This window comes from Phalangium opilio, unplaced genomic scaffold (genome assembly GCF_054372755.1).
Source record: "Phalangium opilio isolate 3A_F unplaced genomic scaffold, DU_Popi_V2 ptg000194l_1, whole genome shotgun sequence".
Classification (NCBI taxonomy): domain Eukaryota; kingdom Metazoa; phylum Arthropoda; class Arachnida; order Opiliones; family Phalangiidae; genus Phalangium; species Phalangium opilio.
In genome coordinates, this window is record NW_028324212.1 from 595,809 (window position 1) to 620,220 (window position 24,412).

Consider the following 24,412-nt stretch of genomic DNA (forward strand, 5'->3'; position numbering starts at 1 on the left):
TAGTTGCATTAAAATGGTCACAAAATTACTACTGCAAAAACTCGGGTTCGTGCGGGATTTGAACTCGGGACCACTCACACCCTAAGCGAGTATCATACCCCTTGACCAACGGACAGTGTGTAACTAAACATGCTCAACTCATAGTACTACCCTGTAGTTAGTTGCATTAAAATAGTCACTAATTTACTTTTGCAAAAACTCGGGTCCGTCCGGGATTTCAACCCCGGACCACTCGTACCCTGAGCGAGTATCATACCCCTAGACCAACGGACCATGTGTGAACCTAAACATGCTCAACTCATAGGCCTACCCTGTAGGCAGTTTCATTAAAATAGTCACTAATTTACTTTTGCAAAAACTCGGGTTCGTGCGGGATTTGAACTCCGGACCACTCGCACCCTAAGCGAGTATCATTCCCCTAGACCAACGGGCCATGTGTGCAACGTAACATGCTCAACTCATAGACCAACCCTGTAGTTAGTTGCCTTAAAATGGTCACTAAATTACTACTGCAAAAACTCGGGTTCGTGCGGGATTTGAACTCGGGACCACTCACACCCTAAGCGAGTATCATACCCCTAGACCAACGGACCATGTGTTTACCTAAAAATGCTCAACTCATAGGCCTACCCTGTAGTTAGTTTCATTAAAATAGTCACTAATTTACTTTTGCAAAAACTCGGGTTCGTGCGGGATTGGAACTCGGGACCACTCACACCCTAAGCGAGTATCATACCCATTGACCAACGGAACATGTAAGTAAGTAAAACATTCTCAACTCATAGGCCTACCCTGTAGTTAGTGGCTTTTAAATAGTCACTAAATTACTTCGGCAAAAACTCGGGTCCGTCGGGATTTTATCTCGGGACCACTCACACCCTAAGCGAGTATCATAGCCCTAGACCAACGGACCATGGAAGTAACTAAAACATTCTCAACTCATAGACCAACCCTGTAGTTAGTTGCATTAAAATGGTCACTAATTTACTACTGCAAAAACTCGGGTTCGTGCGGGATTTGAACTCGGGACCACTCACACCCTAAGCGAGTATCATACCCCTTGACCAACGGACAGTGTGTAACTAATCATGCTCAACTCATAGGACTACCCTGTAGTTAGTTGCATTAAAATAGTCACTAATTTACTTTTGCAAAAACTCGGGTCCGTCCGGGATTTCAACCCCGGACCACTCGCACCCTAAGCGAGTATCATATGCCTAGACCAACTGACCATGTGTGTACCTAAACATGCTCAACTCATAGGCCTACCCTGTAGGCAGTTTCATTAAAATAGTCACTAATTTACTTTTGCAAAAACTCGGGTTCGTGCGGGATTTCAACCCCGGACCACTCGCACCCTAAGCGAGTATCATATGCCTAGACCAACTGACCATGTGTGTAACTGAACATGCTCAACTCATAAGCCTACCCTGTAGTTAGTTTCATTAAAATAGTCACTAATTTACTTTTGCAAAAACTCGGGTTCGTGCGGGATTTGAACTCGGGACCACTCACACCCTAAGCGAGTATCATACCCCTTGACCAACGGACCATGTAAGTAAGTAAAACATTCTCAACTCATAGGCCTACCCTGTAGTTAATTGCTTTTAAATAGTCACTAAATTACTTCGGCAAAAACTCGGGTCCGTTGGGAATTTATCTCGGGACCACTCTCACCCTAAGCGAGTATCATAGCCCTAGACCAACGAACCATGTGTGTAACTAAACATGCTCAACTCATAGACCTACCCTGTAGGTAGTTGCATTAAATAGTCACTAATTTTATTTTGCAAAAACTCGGGTCCGTCCGGGATTTGAACCCGGGACCACTCGCACCCACAGCGAGTATCATACTCCTAGACCAACGGACCATGTTTATAACTAAACATGCTCAACTCATAGGCTACCCTGTAGTTAGTTGCATTAAAATAGTCACTAATTTACTTTTGCAAAAGCTCGGGTTCGTGCGGGATTTGAACTCGGGACCACTCACACCCTAAGCGAGTATCATACCCCTTGACCAACGGACCATGTAAGTTAAATAGTCACTAAATTCCTTCTGCAAAAACCTTGTCCGTCCGGGATTTGAACCCGGGACCACTCGCACTTAAAGCGAGTATCATACCCCTCGACCAACGGATCATGTATGTAACTGAAACATGCTCAACTCGTAGGGTACAAATTAACTAGTTGCATTTAAATAGTCACTAAATTACTTCTGCAAAACTCGGGCCCGTTCGGGATTTGAACCCGGGACCACTCGCACCCAAAGCGAGTATCATACCCCTAGACCAACGGGACTGTATGACACTGAAACATGCTTAACTCATAGGACTACCCTGTCAATAGTTGCAATTAAATAGTCACTAAATTCCTTCTGCAAAAATCGGGTCCGTCCGGGATTTGAACCCGGGACCACTCACACTTAAAGTGAGTATCACACCCCTCGACCAACGGATCATGTATGTAGCTGAAACATGCTCGACTCATAGGACTACCCTGTCAATAGTTGCATTTAAATAGTCTCTAAATTACTTCTGCAAAAACTCGGGTCCGTCCGGGATTTGAACACGGGACCACTCGCACCCAAAGCGAGTATCATACCCCTTGACCAACGGGACTGTATGACACTGAAACATGCTTAACTCATAGGCCTATAATTTAACTAGTTGCATTAAAATGGTCACTAAATTACTACTGCAAAAACTCGGGTTCGTGCGGGATTTGAACTCGGGACCACTCACACCCTAAGCGAGTATCATACCCCTTGACCAACGGACAGTGTGTAACTAATCATGCTCAACTCATAGGACTACCCTGTAGTTAGTTTCATTAAAACAGTCACTAATTTACTTTTGCAAAAACTCGGGTTCGTGCGGGATTTGAACTCAGGACCACTCACACCCTAAGCGAGTATCATACCCCTTGACCAACGGACCATGTAAGTAAGTAAAACATTCTCAACTCATAGGCCTACCCTGTAGTTAGTTGCGTTTAAATAGTCACCAAATTACTTCTGCAAAAACTCGGGTCCGTCCGGGATTTGAACCCGGGACCACTCGCACCCACAGCGAGTATCATACTCTTAGACCAACGGACCATGTTTATAACTAAACATGCTCAACTCATAGGCTACCCTGTAGTTAGTTGCATTAAAATAGTCACTAATTTACTTTTGCAAAAACTCGGGTTCGTGCGGGATTTGAACTCGGGACCACTCACACCGTAAGCGAGTATCATACCCCTTGACCAACGGACCATGTAAGTAAGTAATACATTCTCAACTCGTAGGCCTACCCTGTAGTTAGTTTCTTTTAAATAGTCACTAAATTACTTCGGCAAAAACTCGGGTCCGTCGGGATTTTATCTCGGGACCACTCACACCCTAAGCGAGTATCATAGCCCTAGACCAACGAACCATGTGTGTAACTAAACATTCTCAACTCATTGGCCTACCCTGTAGTTAGTTGCTTTTAAATAGTCACTAGATTACTTCGGCAAAAACTCGGGTCCGTCGGGATTTTATCTCGGGACCACTCACACCCTAAGCGAGTATCATAGCCCTAGACCAACGAACCATGTGTGTAACTAAACATGCTCAACTCATAGACCAACCCTGTAGTTAGTTGCATTAAAATTTTCACTAATTTACTACTGCAAAAACTCGGGTTCGTGCGGGATTTGAACTCGGGACCACTCACACCCTAAGCGAGTATCATACCCCTTGACCAACGGACAGTGTGTAACTAATCATGCTCAACTCATAGGACTACCCTTTAGTTAGTTGCATTAAAATAGTCACTAATTTACTTTTGCAAAAACTCGGGTCCGTCCGGGATTTCAACCCCGGACCACTCGCACCCTAAGCGAGTATCATATGCCTAGACCAACGGACCATGTGTGTAACTCAACATGCTCAACTCATAGGCCTACCCTGTAGTTAGTTTCATTAAAATAGTCACTAATTTACTTTTGCAAAAGCTCGGGTTCGTGCGGGATTTGAACTCGGGACCACTCACACCCTAAGCGAGTATCATACCCCTTGACCAACGGACCATGTAAGTAAGTAAAACATTCTCAACTCATAGGCCTACCCTGTAGTTAATTGCTTTTAAATAGTCACTAAATTACTTCGGCAAAACTCGGGTCCGTTGGGATTTTATCTCGGGACCACTCTCACCCTAAGCGAGTATCATAGCCCTAGACCAACGAACCATGTGTGTAACTAAACATGCTCAACTCATGGACCTACCCTGTAGTTAGTTGCATTAAATAGTCACTAATTTACTTTTGCAAAAACTCGGGTCCGTCCGGGATTTGAACCCGGGACCACTCGCACCCACAGCGAGTATCATACTCTTAGACCAACGGACCATGTTTATAACTAAACATGCTCAACTCATAGGCTACCCTGTAGTTAGTTGCATTAAAATAGTCACTAATTTACTTTTGCAAAAACTCGGGTTCGTGCGGGATTTGAACTCGGGACCACTCACACCCTAACCGAGTATCATACCCCTTGACCAACGGACCATGTAAGTAAGTAATACATTCTCAACTCATAGGCCTACCCTGTAGTTAGTTTCTTTTAAATAGTCACTAAATTACTTCGGCAAAAACTCGGGTCCGTCGGGATTTTATCTCGGGACCACTCACACCCTAAGCGAGTATCATAGCCCTAGACCAACGAACCATGTGTGTAACTAAACATGCTCAACTCATAGACCTACCCTGTAGTTAGTTGCATTAAAATAGTCACTAATTTACTTTTGCAAAAACTCGGGTTCGTGCGGGATTTGAACTCGGGACCACTCGCACCCTAAGCGAGTATCATACCCCTAGACCAAAGGACCTTGTGTGTAACTAAACATGCTCAACTCATAGTTCTACCCTGTAGTTAGCTGCTTTTAAATAGTCTCTAAATTACTTCTGCAAAAACTCGGGTTCATCCGGGATTTGAATCCGGGACCACTCGCACCCTAAGCGAGTATCATACCCCTAGACCAACAGACTACGTTTATAACCAAACATGCTCAACTCATAGGCTACCCTGTAGTTAGTTGCATTAAAATAGTCACTAATTTACTTTTGCAAAAACTCGGGTCCGTCCGGGATTTGAACCCCGGACCACTCGCACCCTAAGCGAGTATCATACCCCTAGACCAACGGACCATGTTTGTAACTAAACATGCTCAACTCATAGGCCTACCCTGTAGTTAGTTTCATTAAAATAGTCACTAATTTACTTTTGCAAAAACTCGGGTCCGTCCGGGATTTCAACCCCGGACCACTCGCACCCTAAGCGAGTATCATATGCCTAGACCAACGGACCATGTGTGTAACTCAACATGCTCAACTCATAGGCCTACCCTGTAGTTAGTTTCATTAAAATAGTCACTAATTTACTTTTGCAAAAGCTCGGGTTCGTGCGGGATTTGAACTCGGGACCACTCACACCCTAAGCGAGTATCATACCCCTTGACCAACGGACCATGTAAGTAAGTAAAACATTCTCAACTCATAGTTCTACCCTGTAGTTAGCTGCTTTTAAATAGTCTCTAAATTACTTCGGCAAAACTCGGGTCCGTTGGGATTTTATCTCGGGACCACTCTCACCCTAAGCGAGTATCATAGCCCTAGACCAACGAACCATGTGTGTAACTAAACATGCTCAACTCATGGACCTACCCTGTAGTTAGTTGCATTAAATAGTCACTAATTTACTTTTGCAAAAACTCGGGTCCGTCCGGGATTTGAACCCGGGACCACTCGCACCCACAGCGAGTATCATACTCTTAGACCAACGGACCATGTTTATAACTAAACATGCTCAACTCATAGGCTACCCTGTAGTTAGTTGCATTAAAATAGTCACTAATTTACTTTTGCAAAAACTCGGGTTCGTGCGGGATTTGAACTCGGGACCACTCACACCCTAACCGAGTATCATACCCCTTGACCAACGGACCATGTAAGTAAGTAATACATTCTCAACTCATAGGCCTACCCTGTAGTTAGTTTCTTTTAAATAGTCACTAAATTACTTCGGCAAAAACTCGGGTCCGTCGGGATTTTATCTCGGGACCACTCACACCCTAAGCGAGTATCATAGCCCTAGACCAACGAACCATGTGTGTAACTAAACATGCTCAACTCATAGACCTACCCTGTAGTTAGTTGCATTAAAATAGTCACTAATTTACTTTTGCAAAAGCTCGGGTTCGTGCGGGATTTGAACTCGGGACCACTCACACCCTAAGCGAGTATCATACCCCTTGACCAACGGACCATGTAAGTAAATAAAACATTCTCAACTCATAGGCCTACCCTGTAGTTAATCACTTTTAAATAGTCACTAAATTACTTCGGCAAAAACTCGGGTCCGTTGGGATTTTATCTCGGGACCACTCTCACCCTAAGCGAGTATCATAGCCCTAGACCAACGAACCATGTGTGTAACTAAACATGCTCAACTCATGGACCTACCCTGTAGTTAGTTGCATTAAATAGTCACTAAATTACTTCGGCAAAAACTCGGGTCCGTCGGGATTTTATCTCGGGACCACTCACACCCTAAGCGAGTATCATACCCCTAGACCAACGAACCATGTGTGTAACTAAACATGCTCAACTCATAGACCTACCCTGTAGTTAGTTGCATTAAAATAGTCACTAATTTACTTTTGCAAAAACTCGGGTTCGTCAGGGATTTGAACTCGGGACCACTCGCACCCTAAGCGAGTATCATACCCCTTGACCAACGGACCATGTAAGTAAGTAAAACATTCTCAACTCATAGGCCTACCCTGTAGTTAGTTGCGTTTAAATAGTCACCAAATTACTTCTGCAAAAACTCAGGTTCGTCCGGGATTTGAACCCGGGACCACTCGCACCCTAAGCGAGTATCATACCCCTTGACCAACGGACCATGGAAGTAACTAAAACATTCTCAACTCATAGACCAACCCTGTAGTTAGTTGCATTAAAATGGTCACTAATTTACTACTGCAAAAACTCGGGATCGTGCGGGATTTGAACTCGGGACCACTCACACCCTAAGCGAGTATCATACCCCTTGACCAACGGACAGTGTGTAACTAATCATGCTCAACTCATAGGACTACCCTGTAGTTAGTTGCATTAAAATAGTCACTAATTTACTTTTGCAAAAACTCGGGTTCGTGCGGGATTTGAACTCGGGACCACTCACACCCTAAGCGAGTATCATACCCCTTGACCAACGGACCATGTAAGTAAGTAATACATTCTCAACTCATAGGCCTACCCTGTAGTTAGTTTCATTAAAATAGTCACTAATTTACTTTTGCAAAAACTCGGGTTCGTGCGGGATTTGAACTCGGGACCACTCACACCCTAAGCGAGTATCATACCCCTTGACCAACGGACCATGTAAGTAAGTAAAACATTCTCAACTCATAGGCCTACCCTGTAGTTAATTGCTTTTAAATAGTCACTAAATTACTTCGGCAAAAACTCGGGTCCGTTGGGATTTTATCTCGGGACCACTCTCACCCTAAGCGAGTATCATAGCCCTAGACCAACGAACCATGTGTGTAACTAAACATGCTCAACTCATGGACCTACCCTGTAGTTAGTTGCATTAAATAGTCACTAATTTACTTTTGCAAAAACTCGGGTCCGTCCGGGATTTGAACCCGGGACCACTCGCACCCACAGCGAGTATCATACTCTTAGACCAACGGACCATGTTTATAACTTAACATGCTCAACTCATAGGCTACCCTGTAGTTAGTTGCATTAAAATAGTCACTAATTTACTTTTGCAAAAACTCGGGTTCGTGGGGGATTTGAACTCGGGACCACTCAAACCCTAAGCGAGTATCATACCCCTTGACCAACGGACCATGCAAGTATCTAAAACATTCTCAACTCATAGACCTACCCTGTAGTTAGTTGCTTTTAAATAGTCACTAAATTACTTCGGCAAAAACTCCGGTCCGTCGGGATTTTATCTCGGGACCACTCACACCCTAATCGAGTATCATAGCCCTAGACCAACGAACCATGTGTGTAACTAAACATGCTCACCTCATAGACCTACCCTTTAGTTAGTTGCATTAAAATAGTCACTAATTTACTTTTGCAAAAACTCGGGTCCGTCCGGGATTGGAACCCCGGACCACTCGCACCCTAAGCGAGTATCATACCACTAGACCAAAGGACCTTGTGTGTAACTAAACATGCTCAACTCATAGGTCTACCCTGTAGTTAGCTGCGTTTAAAGAGTCACTAAATTACTTCTGCAAAAACTCGGGTTCGTCCGGGATTTGAACCCGGGACCACTCGCACCCTAAGTGAGTATCATACCCCTAGACCAACGGACCATGTGTGTAACTAAACATGCTAAACTCATAGGCCTACCCTGTAGTTAGTTGCTTTTAAATAGTCTCAAAAATTACTTCTGCAAAAACTCGGGTTCATCCGGGATTTAAACCCGGGACCACTCGCACCCTAAGCGAGTATCATACCCCTAGACCAACAGACCATGTTTATAACCAAACATGCTCAACTCATAGGCTACCCTGTAGTTAGTTGCATTAAAATAGTCACTAATTCACTTCTGCAAAAACTCGGGTCCGTCCGGGATTTTAACTCGGGACCACTCACACCCTAAGCGAGTATCATACCCCTTGACCAACGGACCATGTAAGTAAGTAAAACATTCTCAACTCATAGGCCTACCCTGTAGTTAGTTGCATTAAAATAGTCACTAATTTACTTTTGCAAAAACTCTGGTTCATGCGGGATTTAAACTCGGGACCACTCACACCCTAAGCGAGTATCATACCCCTTGACCAACGGACCATGTAAGTAAGTAAAACATTCTAAACTCATAGGCCTACCCTGTAGTTAGTTGCTTTTAAATAGTCACTAAATTACTACTGCAAAAACTCGGGTCCGTCGGGATTTTATCTCGGGACCACTCATACCCTAAGCGAGTATCATAGCCCTAGACCATGTGTGTAACTAAACATGCTCAACTCATAGACCTACCCTGTAGTTAGTTGCATTAAAATAGTCACTAATTTACTTTTGAAAAAACTCGGGTCCGTCAGGGATTTGAACCCGGGACCACTCGCATCCAAAGCGAGTATCATACCCCTAGACCAACGGACCATGTTTATAACTAAACATGCTCAACTCATAGGCTACCCTGTAGTTAGTTGCATTAAAATCGTCACTAAATTACTACTGCAAAAACTCGGGTTCGTGCGGGATTTGAACTCGGGACCACTCACACCCTAAGCGAGTATCATACCCCTTGACCAACGGACAGTGTGTAACTAAACATGCTCAACTCATAGGACTGCCCTGTAGTTAGTTGCATTAAAATAGTCACTAATTTACTTTTGCAAAAACTCGGGTCCGTCCAGGATTTCAACCCCGGACCACTTGCACCCTATGAGAGTATCATACCCCTAGACCAACGGACCATGTGTGTACCTAAACATGCTCAACTCATAGGCCTACCCTGTAGTTAAATTCATTAAAATAGTCACTAATTTACTTTTGCAAAAACTCGGGTTCGTGCGGGATTTGAACTCGGGACCACTCACACCCTAGGCGAGTATCATACCCCTTGACCAACGGACCATGTAAGTAACTAAAACATTCTCAACTCATAGACCAACCCTGTAGTTAGTTGCATTAAAATCGTCACTAAATTACTACTGCAAAAACTCGGGTCCGTCGGGATTTTATCTCGGGACCACTCATACCCTAAGCGAGTATCATAGCCCTAGACCAACGAACCATGTGTGTAACTAAACATGCTCAACTCATAGACCTACCCTGTAGTTAGTTGCATTAAAATAGTCACTAATTTACTTTTGAAAAAACTCGGGTCCGTCAGGGATTTGAACCCGGGACCACTCGCATCCAAAGCGAGTATCATACCCCTAGACCAACGGACCATGTTTATAACTAAACATGCTCAACTCATAGGCTACCCTGTAGTTAGTTGCATTAAAATAGTCACTAATTTACTTTTGCAAAAACTCGGGTTCGTGCGGGATTTGAACTCGGGACCACTCACACCCTAAGCGAGTATCATACCCCTTGACCAACGGACCATGTAAGTAACTAAAACATTCTCAACTCATAGACCAACCCTGTAGTTAGTTGCATTAAAATCGTCACTAAATTACTACTGCAAAAACTCGGGTTCGTGCGGGATTTGAACTCGGGACCACTCACACCCTAAGCGAGTATCATACCCCTTGACAAACGGACAGTGTGTAACTAAACATGCTCAACTCATAGGACTGCCCTGTAGTTAGTTGCATTAAAATAGTCACTAATTTACTTTTGCAAAAACTCGGGTCCGTCCAGGATTTCAACCCCGGACCACTTGCACCCTTTGAGAGTATCATACCCCTAGACCAACGGACCATGTGTGTACCTAAACATGCTCAACTTATAGGCCTACCCTGTAGTTAGTTTCATTAAAATAGTCACTAATTTACTTTTGCAAAAACTCGGGTTCGTGCGGGATTTAAACTCGGGACCACTCACACCCTAAGCGAGTATCATACCCCTTGACCAACGGGCCATGTAAGTAAGTAAAACATTCTCAACTCATAGGCCTACCCTGTAGTTAGTTGCTTTTAAATAGTCACTAAATTACTTCGGCAAAAACTCGGGTCCGTCGGGATTTTATCTCGGGACCACTCACACCCTATGCGAGTATCATAGCCCTAGACCAACGAACCATGTGTGTAACTAAACATGCTCAACTCATAGACCTACCCTGTAGTTAGTTGCATTAAAATAGTCACTAATTTACTTTTGCAAAAACTCGGGTTCGTGCGGGATTTGAACTCGGGACCACTAACACCCTAAGCGAGTATCATACCCCTTGACCAACGGACCATGTAAGTAAGTAAAACATTCCCAACTCATAGGCCTACCCTGTAGTTAGTTTCATTAAAATAGTCACTAATTTACTTTTGCAAAAACTCGGGTTCGTGCGGGATTTGAACTCGGGACCACTATCACCCTAAGCGAGTATCATACCCCTTGACCAACGGACCATGTAAGTAAGGAAAACATTCTCAACTCATAGGCCTACCCTGTAGTTAGTTGCTTTTAAATAGTCACTAAATTACTTCGGCAAAAACTCGGGTCCGTCGGGATTTTATCTCGGGACCACTCACACCCTAAGCGAGTATCATAGCCCTAGACCAACGAACCATGTGTGTAACTAAACATGCTCAACTCATAGACCTACCCTGTAGTTAGTTGCATTAAAATAGTCACTAATTTACTTTTGCAAAAATTCGTGTCCGTCCGGGATTTGAACCCGGGACCACTCGCATCCAAAGCGAGTTTCATACCCCTAGACCAACGGACCATGTTTATAATTAAACATGCTCAACTCATAGGCTACCCTGTAGTTAGATGCATTAAAATAGTCACTAATTTACTTTTGCAAAAACTCGGGCTCGTGCGGGATTTGAACTCGGGACCACTCACACCCTAAGCGAGTATCATACCCCTTGACCAACGGACCATGTAAGTAAGGAAAACATTCTCAACTCATAGGCCTACCCTGTAGTTAGTTGCTTTTAAATAGTCACTAAATTACTTCGGCAAAAACTCGGGTCCGTCGGGATTTTATCTCGGGACCACTCGCACCCAAAGCGAGTATCATACCCCTAGACCAACGGTACATGTTTATAAGTAAACATGCTCAACTCATAGGCTACCCTGTAGTTAGTTGCATTAAAATAGTCACTAATTTACTTTTGCAAAAACTCGGGTCCGTCCGGGATTTGAACCCCGGACCACTCGCACCCTAAGCGAGTATCATACCCCTAGACCAACGTACCATGTGTGCAACTAAACATGCTCAACTCATAGGTCTACCCTGTAGTTGGTTGCGTTTAAATAGTCACTAAATTACTTTTGCAAAAACTCGGGTCCGTCCGGGATTTGAAAACGGGACCACTCGCACCCTAAGCGAGTATCATACCCCTAGACCAACGGACCATGTGTGTAACTAAACATGCTCAACTCATAGGCCTACCCTGTAGTTAGTTGCATTAAAATAGTCACTAATTTACTTTTGCAAAAACTCGGGTCTGTTCGGGATTTGAACCCCGGACCACTCACACCCTAAGCGAGTATCATACCCCTTGACCAACGGACCATGTAAGTAAGTAATACATTCTCAACTCATAGGCCTACCCTGTAGTTAGTTTCTTTTAAATAGTCACTAAATTACTTCGGCAAAAACTCGGGTCCGTCGGGATTTTATCTCGGGACCACTCACACCCTAAGCGAGTATCATAGCCCTAGACCAACGAACCATGTGTGTAACTAAACATGCTCAACTCATAGACCAACCCTGTAGTTAGTTGCATTAAAATGGTCACTAATTTACTACTGCAAAAACTCGGGTTCGTGCGGGATTTGAACTCGGGACCACTCACACCCTAAGCGAGTATCATACCCCTTGACCAACGGACAGTGTGTAACTAATCATGCTCAACTCATAGGACTACCCTGTAGTTAGTTGCATTAAAATAGTCACTAATTTACTTTTGCAAAAACTCGGGTCCGTCCGGGATTTCAACCCCGGACCACTCGCACCCTAAGCGAGTATCATATGCCTAGACCAACGGACCATGTGTGTATCTCAACATGCTCAACTCATAGGCCTACCCTGTAGTTAGTTTCATTAAAATAGTCACTAATTTACTTTTGCAAAAACTCGGGTTCGTGCGGGATTTGAACTCGGGACCACTCACACCCTAAGCGAGTATCATACCCCTTGACCAACGGACCATGTAAGTAAGTAAAACATTCTCAACTCATAGGCCTACCCTGTAGTTAATTGCTTTTAAATAGTCACTAAATTACTTCGGCAAAACTCGGGTCCGTTGGGACTTTATCTCGGGACCACTCTCACCCTAAGCGAGTATCATAGCCCTAGACCAACGAACCATGTGTGTAACTAAACATGCTCAACTCATGGACCTACCCTGTAGTTAGTTGCATTAAATAGTCACTAATTTACTTTTGCAAAAACTCGGGTCCGTCCGGGATTTGAACCCGGGACCACTCGCACCCACAGCGAGTATCATACTCTTAGACCAACGGACCATGTTTATAACTACACATGCTCAACTCATAGGCTACCCTGTAGTTAGTTGCATTAAAATAGTCACTAATTTACTTTTGCAAAAACTCGGGTTCGTGCGGGATTTGAACTCGGGACCACTCACACCCTAAGCGAGTATCATACCCCTTGACCAACGGACCATGTAAGTAAGTAATACATTCTCAACTCATAGGCCTACCCTGTAGTTAGTTTCTTTTAAATAGTCACTAAATTACTTCGGCAAAAACTCGGGTCCGTCGGGATTTTATCTCGGGACCACTCACACCCTAAGCGAGTATCATAGCCCTAGACCAACGAACCATGTGTGTAACTAAACATGCTCAACTCATAGACCAACCCTGTAGTTAGTTGCATTAAAATGGTCACTAATTTACTACTGCAAAAACTCGGGTTCGTGCGGGATTTGAACTCGGGACCACTCACACCCTAAGCGAGTATCATACCCCTTGACCAACGGACAGTGTGTAACTAATCATGCTCAACTCATAGGACTACCCTGTAGTTAGTTGCATTAAAATAGTCACTAATTTACTTTTGCAAAAACTCGGGTCCGTCCGGGATTTCAACCCCGGACCACTCGCACCCTAAGCGAGTATCATATGCCTAGACCAACGGACCATGTGTGTATCTCAACATGCTCAACTCATAGGCCTACCCTGTAGTTAGTTTCATTAAAATAGTCACTAATTTACTTTTGCAAAAACTCGGGTTCGTGCGGGATTTGAACTCGGGACCACTCACACCCTAAGCGAGTATCATACCCCTTGACCAACGGATCATGTAAGTAAGTAAAACATTCTCAACTCATAGGCCTACCCTGTAGTTAATTGCTTTTAAATAGTCACTAAATTACTTCGGCAAAACTCGGGTCCGTTGGGACTTTATCTCGGGACCACTCTCACCCTAAGCGAGTATCATAGCCCTAGACCAACGAACCATGTGTGTAACTAAACATGCTCAACTCATAGACCAACCCTGTAGTTAGTTGCATTAAAATGGTCACTAATTTACTACTGCAAAAACTCGGGTTCGTGCGGGATTTGAACTCGGGACCACTCACACCCTAAGCGAGTATCATACCCCTTGACCAACGGACCATGTAAGTAAGTAATACATTCTCAACTCATAGGCCTACCCTGTAGTTAGTTTCTTTTAAATAGTCACTAAATTACTTCGGCAAAAACTCGGGTCCGTCGGGATTTTATCTCGGGACCACTCACACCCTAAGCGAGTATCATAGCCCTAGACCAACGAACCATGTGTGTAACTAAACATGCTCAACTCGTAGACCTACCCTGTAGTTAGTTGCATTAAAATAGTCACTAATTTACTTTTGCAAAAGCTCGGGTTCGTGCGGGATTTGAACTCGGGACCACTCACACCCTAAGCGAGTATCATACCCCTTGACCAACGGACCATGTAAGTAAATAAAACATTCTCAACTCATAGGCCTACCCTGTAGTTAATTGCTTTTAAATAGTCACTAAATTACTTTGGCCAAAACTCGGGTCCGTTGGGATTTTATCTCGGGACCACTCTCACCCTAAGCGAGTATCATAGCCCTAGACCAACGAACCATGTGTGTAACTAAACATGCTCAACTCATGGACCTACCCTGTAGTTAGTTGCATTAAAATAGTCACTAATTTACTTTTGCAAAAACTCGGGTCCGTCCGGGATTTCAACCCCGGACCACTCGCACCCTAAGCGAGTATCATATGCCTAGACACACGGACCATTTGTGTAACTCAACATGCTCAACTCATAGGCCTACCCTGTAGTTAGTTTCATTAAAATAGTCACTAATTTACTTTTGCAAAAACTCGGGTTCGTGCGGGATTTGAACTCGGGACCACTCACACCCTAAGCGAGTATTATACCCCTTGACCAACGGACCATGTAAGTAAGTAAAACATTCTCAACTCATAGGCCTACCCTGTAGTTAATTGCTTTTAAATAGTCACTAAATTACTTCGGCAAAACTCGGGTCCGTTGGGATTTTATCTCGGGACCACTCTCACCCTAAGCGAGTATCATAGCCCTAGACCAACGAACCATGTGTGTAACTAAACATGCTCAACTCATGGACCTACCCTGTAGTTAGTTGCATTAAATAGTCACTAATTTACTTTTGCAAAAACTCGGGTCCGTCCGGGATTTGAACCCGGGACCACTCGCACCCACAGCGAGTATCATACTCTTAGACCAACGGACCATGTTTATAACTAAACATGCTCAACTCATAGGCTACCCTGTAGTTAGTTGCATTAAAATAGTCACTAATTTACTTTTGCAAAAACTCGGGTTCGTGCGGGATTTGAACTCGGGACCACTCACACCCTAAGCGAGTATCATACCCCTTGACCAACGGACCATGTAAGTAAGTAATACATTCTCAACTCATAGGCCTACCCTGTAGTTAGTTTCTTTTAAATAGTCACTAAATTACTTCGGCAAAAACTCGGGTCCGTCGGGATTTTATCTCGGGACCACTCACACCCTAAGCGAGTATCATAGCCCTAGACCAACGAACCATGTGTGTAACTAAACATGCTCAACTCATAGACCAACCCTGTAGTTAGTTGCATTAAAATGGTCACTAATTTACTACTGCAAAAACTCGGGTTCGTGCGGGATTTGAACTCGGGACCACTCACACCCTAAGCGAGTATCATACCCCTTGACCAACGGACAGTGTGTAACTAATCATGCTCAACTCATAGGACTACCCTGTAGTTAGTTGCATTAAAATAGTCACTAATTTACTTTTGCAAAAACTCGGGTCCGTCCGGGATTTCAACCCCGGACCACTCGCACCCTAAGCGAGTATCATATGCCTAGACCAACGGACCATGTGTGTATCTCAACATGCTCAACTCATAGGCCTACCCTGTAGTTAGTTTCATTAAAATAGTCACTAATTTACTTTTGCAAAAACTCGAGTTCGTGCGGGATTTGAACTCGGGACCACTCACACCCTAAGCGAGTATCATACCCCTTGACCAACGGATCATGTAAGTAAGTAAAACATTCTCAACTCATAGGCCTACCCTGTAGTTAATTGCTTTTAAATAGTCACTAAATTACTTCGGCAAAACTCGGGTCCGTTGGGACTTTATCTCGGGACCACTCTCACCCTAAGCGAGTATCATAGCCCTAGACCAACGAACCATGTGTGTAACTAAACATGCTCAACTCATAGACCAACCCTGTAGTTAGTTGCATTAAAATGGTCACTAATTTACTACTGCAAAAACTCGGGTTCGTGCGGGATTTGAACTCGGGACCACTCACACCCTAAGCGAGTATCATACCCCTTGACCAACGGACAGTGTGTAACTAATCATGCTCAACTCATAGGACTACCCTGTAGTTAGTTGCATTAAAATAGTCACTAATTTACTTTTGCAAAAACTCGGGTCCGTCCGGGATTTCAACCCCGGACCACTCGCACCCTAAGCGAGTATCATATGCCTAGACCAACGGACCATGTGTGTATCTCAACATGCTCAACTCATAGGCCTACCCTGTAGTTAGTTTCATTAAAATAGTCACTAATTTACTTTTGCAAAAACTCGGGTTCGTGCGGGATTTGAACTCGGGACCACTCACACCCTAAGCGAGTATCATACCCCTTGACCAACGGACCATGTAAGTAAGTAAAACATTCTCAACTCATAGGCCTACCCTGTAGTTAATTGCTTTTAAATAGTCACTAAATTACTTCGGCAAAACTCGGGTCCGTTGGGACTTTATCTCGGGACCACTCTCACCCTAAGCGAGTATCATAGCCCTAGACCAACGAACCATGTGTGTAACTAAACATGCTCAACTCATGGACCTACCCTGTAGTTAGTTGCATTAAATAGTCACTAATTTACTTTTGCAAAAACTCGGGTCCGTCCGGGATTTGAACCCGGGACCACTCGCACCCACAGCGAGTATCATACTCTTAGACCAACAGACCATGTTTATAACTAAACATGCTCAACTCATAGGCTACCCTGTAGTTAGTTGCATTAAAATAGTCACTAATTTACTTTTGCAAAAACTCGGGTTCGTGCGGGATTTGAACTCGGGACCACTCACACCCTAAGCGAGTATCATACCCCTTGACCAACGGACCATGTAAGTAAGTAATACATTCTCAACTCATAGGCCTACCCTGTAGTTAGTTTCTTTTAAATAGTCACTAAATTACTTCGGCAAAAACTCGGGTCCGTCGGGATTTTATCTCGGGACCACTCACACCCTAAGCGAGTATCATAGCCCTAGACCAACGAACCATGTGTGTAACTAAACATGCTCAACTCGTAGACCTACCCTGTAGTTAGTTGCATTAAAATAGTCACTAATTTACTTTTGCAAAAGCTCGGGTTCGTGCGGGATTTGAACTCGGGACCACTCACACCCTAAGCGAGTATCATACCCCTTGACCAACGGACCATGTAAGTAAATAAAACATTCTCAACTCATAGGCCTACCCTGTAGTTAATTGCTTTTAAATAGTCACTAAATTACTTTGGCCAAAACTCGGGTCCGTTGGGATTTTATCTCGGGACCACTCTCACCCTAAGCGAGTATCATAGCCCTAGACCAACGAACCATGTGTGTAACTAAACATGCTCAACTCATGGACCTACCCTGTAGTTAGTTGCATTAAAATAGTCACTAATTTACTTTTGCAAAAACTCGGGTCCGTCCGGGATTTCAACCCCGGACCACTCGCACCCTAAGCGAGTATCATATGCCTAGACACACGGACCATTTGTGTAACTCAACATGCTCAACTCATAGGCCTACCCTGTAGTTAGTTTCATTAAAATAGTCACTACTTTACTTTTGCAAAAACTCGGGTTCGTGCGGGATTTGAACTCGGGACCACTCACACCCTAAGCGAGTATTATACCCCTTGACCAACGGACCATGTAAGTAAGTAAAACATTCTCAACTCATAGGCCTACCCTGTAGTTAATTGCTTTTAAATAGTCACTAAATTACTTCGGCAAAACTCGGGTCCGTTGGGATTTTATCTCGGGACCACTCTCACCCTAAGCGAGTATCATAGCCCTAGACCAACGAACCATGTGTGTAACTAAACATGCTCAACTCATGGACCTACCCTGTAGTTAGTTGCATTAAATAGTCACTAATTTACTTTTGCAAAAACTCGGGTCCGTCCGGGATTTGAACCCCGGACCACTCGCACCCTAAGCGAGTATCATACCCCTAGACCAACGGACCATGTTTGTAACTAAACATGCTCAACTCATAGGCCTACCCTGTAGTTAGTTTCATTAAAATAGTCACTAATTTACTTTTGCAAAAACTCGGGTTCGTGCGGGTTTTGAACTCGGGACCACTCACACCCTAAGCGAGTATCATACCCCTTGACCAACGGACCATGTAAGTAAGTAAAACATTCTCAACTCATAGGCCTACCCTGTAGTTAGTTGCGTTTAAATAGTCACCAAATTACTTCTGCAAAAACTCAGGTTCGTCCGGGATTTGAACCCGGGACCACTCGCACCCTAAGTGAGTATCATACCCCTAGACCAACGGACCATGTGTGTAACTAAACATGCTCAACTCATAGGCCTACCCTGTAGTTAGTTTCATTAAAATAGTCACTAATTTACTTTTGCAAAAACTCGGGTTCGTGCGGGATTTGAACTCGGGACGACTCACACCCTAAGCGAGTATCATACCCCTTGACCAACGGACCATGTAAGTAAGTAAAACATTCTCAACTCATAGGCCTACCCTGTAGTTAGTTGCGTTTAAATAGTCACCAAATTACTTCTGCAAAAACTCAGGTTCGTCCGGGATTTGAACCCGGGACCCCTCGCACCCTAAGCGAGTATCATACCCCTTGACCAACGGACCATGGAAGTAACTAAAACATTCTCAACTCATAGACCAACCCTGTAGTTAGTTGCATTAAAATGGTCACTAATTTACTACTGCAAAAACTCGGGTTCGTGCGGGATTTGAACTCGGGACCACTCACACCCTAAGCGAGTATCATACCCCTTGACCAACGGACAGTGTGCAACTAATCATGCTCAACTCATAGGACTACCCTGTAGTTAGTTGCATTAAAATAGATACTAATTTACTTTTGCAAAAACTCGGGTCCGTCCGGGATTTCAACCCCGGACCACTCGCACCCTAAGCGAGTATCATATGCCTAGACCAACGGACCATGTGTGTAACTCAACATGCTCAACTCATAGGCCTACCCTGTAGTTAGTTTCATTAAAATAGTCACTAATTTACTTTTGCAAAAACTCGGGTTCGTGCGGGATTTGAACTCGGGACCACTCACACCCTAAGCGAGTATCATACCCCTTGACCAACGGACCATGTAAGTAAGTAAAACATTCTCAACTCATAGGCCTACCCTGTAGTTAATTGCTTTTAAATAGTCACTAAATTACTTCGGCAAAACTCGGGTCCGTTGGGACTTTATCTCGGGACCACTCTCACCCTAAGCGAGTATCATAGCCCTAGACCAACGAACCATGTGTGTAACTAAACATGCTCAACTCATGGACCTACCCTGTAGTTAGTTGCATTAAATAGTCACTAATTTACTTTTGCAAAAAGTCGGGTCCGTCCGGGATTTGAACCCGGGACCACTCGCACCCACAGCGAGTATCATACTCATAGACCAACGGACCATGTTTATAACTAAACATGCTCAACTCATAGGCTACCCTGTAGTTAGTTGCATTAAAATAGTCACTAATTTACTTTTGCAAAAACTCGGGTTCGTGCGGGATTTGAACTCGGGACCACTCACACCCTAAGCGAGTATCATACCCCTTGACCAACGGACCATGTAAGTAAGTAATACATTCTCAACTCATAGGCCTACCCTGTAGTTAGTTTCTTTTAAATAGTCACTAAATTACTTCGGCAAAAACTCGGGTCCGTCGGGATTTTATCTCGGGACCACTCACACCCTAAGCGAGTATCATAGCCCTAGACCAACGAACCATGTGTGTAACTAAACATGCTCAACTCATAGACCTACCCTGTAGTTAGTTGCATTAAAATAGTCACTAATTTACTTTTGCAAAAGCTCGGGTTCGTGCGGGATTTGAACTCGGAACCACTCACACCCTAAGCGAGTATCATACCCCTTGACCAACGGACCATGTAAGTAAATAAAACATTCTCAACTCATAGGCCTACCCTGTAGTTAATTGCTTTTAAATAGTCACTAAATTACTTCGGCCAAAACTCGGGTCCGTTGGGATTTTATCTCGGGACCACTCTCACCCTAAGCGAGTATCATAGCCCTAGACCAACGAACCATGTGTGTAACTAAACATGCTCAACTCATGGACCTACCCTGTAGTTAGTTGCATTAAATAGTAACTAATTTACTTTTGCAAAAACTCGGGTCCGTCCGGGATTTGAACCCGGGACCACTCGCACCCACAGCGAGTATCATACTCTTAGACCAACGGACCATGGTTATAACTAAACATGCTCAACTCATAGGCTACCCTGTAGTTAGTTGCATTAAAATAGTCACTAATTTACTTTTGCAAAAACTCGGGTTCGTGCGGGATTTGAACTCGGGACCACTCACACCCTAAGCGAGTATCATACCCCTTGACCAACGGACCATGTAAGTAAGTAATACATTCTCAACTCATACGCCTACCCTGTAGTTAGTTTCTTTTAAATAGTCACTAAATTACTTCGGCAAAACTCGGGTCCGTTGGGACTTTATCTCGGGACCACTCTCACCCTAAGCGAGTATCATAGCCCTAGACCAACGAACCATGTGTGTAACTAAACATGCTCAACTCATGGACCTACCCTGTAGTTAGTTGCATTAAATAGTCACTAATTTTACTTTTGCAAAAAGTCGGGTCTGTCCGGGATTTGAACCCGGGACCACTCGCACCCACAGCGAGTATCATACTCTTAGACCAACGGACCATGTTTATAACTTAACATGCTCAACTCATAGGCTACCCTGTAGTTAGTTGCATTAAAATAGTCACTAATTTACTTTTGCAAAAACTCGGGTTCGTGCGGGATTTGAACTCGGGACCACTCAAACCCTAAGCGAGTATCATACCCCTTGACCAACGGACCATGCAAGTAATTAAAACATTCTCAACTCATAGACCTACCCTGTAGTTAGTTGCTTTTAAATAGTCACTAAATTACTTCGGCAAAAACTCGGGTCCGTCGGGATTTTATCTCGGGACCACTCACACCCTAATCGAGTATCATAGCCCTAGACCAACGAACCATGTGTGTAACTAAACATGCTCACCTCATAGACCTACCCTTTAGTTAGTTGCATTAAAATAGTCACTAATTTACTTTTGCAAAAACTCGGGTCCGTCCGGGATTGGAACCCCGGACCACTCGCACCCTAAGCGAGTATCATACCCCTAGACCAAAGGACCTTGTGTGTAACTAAACATGCTCAACTCATAGGTCTACCCTTTAGTTAGCTGCGTTTAAATAGTCACTAAATTACTTCTGCAAAAACTCGGGTTCGTCCGGGATTTGAACCCGGGACCACTCGCACCCTAAGTGAGTATCATACCCCTAGACCAACGGACCATGTGTGTAACTAAACATGCTAAACTCATAGGCCTACCCTGTAGTTAGTTGCTTTTAAATAGTCTCTAAATTACTTCTGCAAAAACTCGGGTTCATCCGGGATTTAAACCCGGGACCACTCGCACCCTAAGCTGAGTATCATACCCCTAGACCAACAGACCATGTTTATAACCAAACATGCTCAACTCATAGGCTACCCTGTAGTTAGTTGCATTAAAATAGTCACTAATTCACTTCTGCAAAAACTCGGCTCCGTCCGGGATTTGAACTCGGGACCACTCACACCCTAAGCGAGTATCATACCCCTTGACCAACGGACCATGTAAGTAAGTAAAACATTCTCAACTCATAGGCCTACCCTGTAGTTAGTTGCATTAAAATAGTCACTAATTTACTTTTGCAAAAACTCGGGTCCGTCCGGGATTTGAACCCCGGACCACTCGCACCCTAAGCGAGTATCATACCCCTAGACCAACGGACCATGTGTGTAACTAAACATGCTCAACTCATAGGCCTACCCTGTAGTTAAATTCGTTAAAATAGTCACTAATTTACTTTTGCAAAAACTCGGGTTCGTGCGGGATTTAAACTCGGGACCACTCACACCCTAAGCGAGTATCATACCCCTTGACCAACGGACCATGTAAGTAAGTAAAACATTCTCAACTCATAGGCCTACCCTGTAGTTAGTTGCATTAAAATCGTCACTAAATTACTACTGCAAAAACTCGGGTCCGTCTGGATTTTATCTCGGGACCACTCATACCCTAAGCGAGTATCATAGCCCTAGACCAACGAACCATGTGTGTAACTAAACATGCTCAACTCATAGACCTACCCTGTAGTTAGTTGCATTAAAATAGTCACTAATTTACTTTTGAAAAAACTCGGGTCCGTCAGGGATTTGAACCCGGGACCACTCACACACTAAGCGAGTATCATACCCCTTGACCAACGGACCATGTAAGTAACTAAAACATTCTCAACTCATAGACCAACCCTGTAGTTAGTTGCATTAAAATCGTCACTAAATTACTACTGCAAAAACTCGGGTTCGTGCGGGATTTGAACTCGAGACCACTCACACCCTAAGCGAGTATCATACCCCTTGACCAACGGACAGTGTGTAACTAAACATGCTCAACTCATAGGACTGCCCTGTAGTTAGTTGCATTAAAATAGTCACTAATTTACTTTTGCAAAAACTCGGGTCTGTCCAGGATTTCAACCCCGGACCACTTGCACCCTATGAGAGTATCATACCCCTAGACCAACGGACCATGTGTGTACCTAAACATGCTCAACTCATAGGCCTACCCTGTAGTTAGTTTCATTAAAATAGTCACTAATTTACTTTTGCAAAAACTCGGGTTCGTGCGGGATTTAAACTCGGGACCACTCACACCCTAAGCGAGTATCATACCGCTTGACCAACGGACCATGTAAGTAAGTAAAACATTCTCAACTCATAGGCCTACCCTGTAGTTAGTTGCTTTTAAATAGTCACTAAATTACTACTGCAAAAACTCGGGTCCGTCGGGATTTTATCTCGGCACCACTCTCACCCTAAGCGAGTATCATACCCCTTGACCAACGGACAGTGTGCAACTAATCATGCTCAACTCATAGGACTACCCTGTAGTTAGTTGCATTAAAATAGATACTAATTTACTTTTGCAAAAACTCGGGTCCGTCCGGGATTTCAACCCCGGACCACTCGCACCCTAAGCGAGTATCATATGCCTAGACCAACGGACCATGTGTGTAACTCAACATGCTCAACTCATAGGCCTACCCTGTAGTTAGTTTCATTAAAATAGTCACTAATTTACTTTTGCAAAAACTCGGGTAGGTGCGGGATTTGAACTCGGGACCACTCACACCCTAAGCGAGTATCATACCCCTTGACCAACGGACCATGTAAGTAAGTAAAACATTCTCAACTCATAGGCCTACCCTGTAGTTAATTGCTTTTAAATAGTCACTAAATTACTTCGGCAAAAACTCGGGTCCGTTGGGATTTTATCTCGGGACCACTCTCACCCTAAGCGAGTATCATAGCCCTAGACCAACGAACCATGTGTGTAACTAAACATGCTCAACTCATGGACCTACCCTGTAGTTAGTTGCATTAAATAGTCACTAATTTTACTTTTGCAAAAAGTCGGGTCTGTCCGGGATTTGAACCCGGGACCACTCGCACCCACAGCGAGTATCATACTCTTAGACCAACGGACCATGTTTATAACTTAACATGCTCAACTCATAGGCTACCCTGTAGTTAGTTGCATTAAAATAGTCACTAATTTACTTTTGCAAAAACTCGGGTTCGTGCGGGATTTGAACTCGGGACCACTCAAACCCTAAGCGAGTATCATACCCCTTGACCAACGGACCATGCAAGTAATTAAAACATTCTCAACTCATAGACCTACCCTGTAGTTAGTTGCTTTTAAATAGTCACTAAATTACTTCGGCAAAAACTCGGGTCCGTCGGGATTTTATCTCGGGACCACTCACACCCTAATCGAGTATCATAGCCCTAGACCAACGAACCATGTGTGTAACTAAACATGCTCACCTCATAGACCTACCCTTTAGTTAGTTGCATTAAAATAGTCACTAATTTACTTTTGCAAAAACTCG

The 24,412-nt window shown here is 43.8% G+C and overlaps 8 non-coding genes across 8 annotated transcripts; all 8 read right to left on the minus strand.

Annotated features, from left to right (window-relative positions):
• Nucleotides 1–5,100: 5,100 nt before the first annotated feature.
• Nucleotides 5,101–5,172, minus strand: TRNAP-AGG (transfer RNA proline (anticodon AGG)). Its single transcript has one exon. It is a non-coding gene; the product is annotated as a tRNA-Pro (tRNA).
• A 1,684-nt stretch (nucleotides 5,173–6,856) lies between these two features.
• TRNAP-AGG (transfer RNA proline (anticodon AGG)) lies at nucleotides 6,857–6,928 on the minus strand. The gene has a single exon. It is a non-coding gene; the product is annotated as a tRNA-Pro (tRNA).
• A 1,366-nt stretch (nucleotides 6,929–8,294) lies between these two features.
• Nucleotides 8,295–8,366, minus strand: TRNAP-AGG (transfer RNA proline (anticodon AGG)). Its single transcript has one exon. It is a non-coding gene; the product is annotated as a tRNA-Pro (tRNA).
• A 9,974-nt stretch (nucleotides 8,367–18,340) lies between these two features.
• Nucleotides 18,341–18,412, minus strand: TRNAP-AGG (transfer RNA proline (anticodon AGG)). Its single transcript has one exon. It is a non-coding gene; the product is annotated as a tRNA-Pro (tRNA).
• Nucleotides 18,413–18,661: 249 nt separating this feature from the next.
• Nucleotides 18,662–18,733, minus strand: TRNAP-AGG (transfer RNA proline (anticodon AGG)). Its single transcript has one exon. It is a non-coding gene; the product is annotated as a tRNA-Pro (tRNA).
• A 249-nt stretch (nucleotides 18,734–18,982) lies between these two features.
• Nucleotides 18,983–19,054, minus strand: TRNAP-AGG (transfer RNA proline (anticodon AGG)). Its single transcript has one exon. It is a non-coding gene; the product is annotated as a tRNA-Pro (tRNA).
• Nucleotides 19,055–21,694: 2,640 nt separating this feature from the next.
• On the minus strand, nucleotides 21,695–21,766 carry TRNAP-AGG (transfer RNA proline (anticodon AGG)). Its single transcript has one exon. It is a non-coding gene; the product is annotated as a tRNA-Pro (tRNA).
• A 409-nt stretch (nucleotides 21,767–22,175) lies between these two features.
• On the minus strand, nucleotides 22,176–22,247 carry TRNAP-AGG (transfer RNA proline (anticodon AGG)). Its single transcript has one exon. It is a non-coding gene; the product is annotated as a tRNA-Pro (tRNA).
• Nucleotides 22,248–24,412: the final 2,165 nt, after the last annotated feature.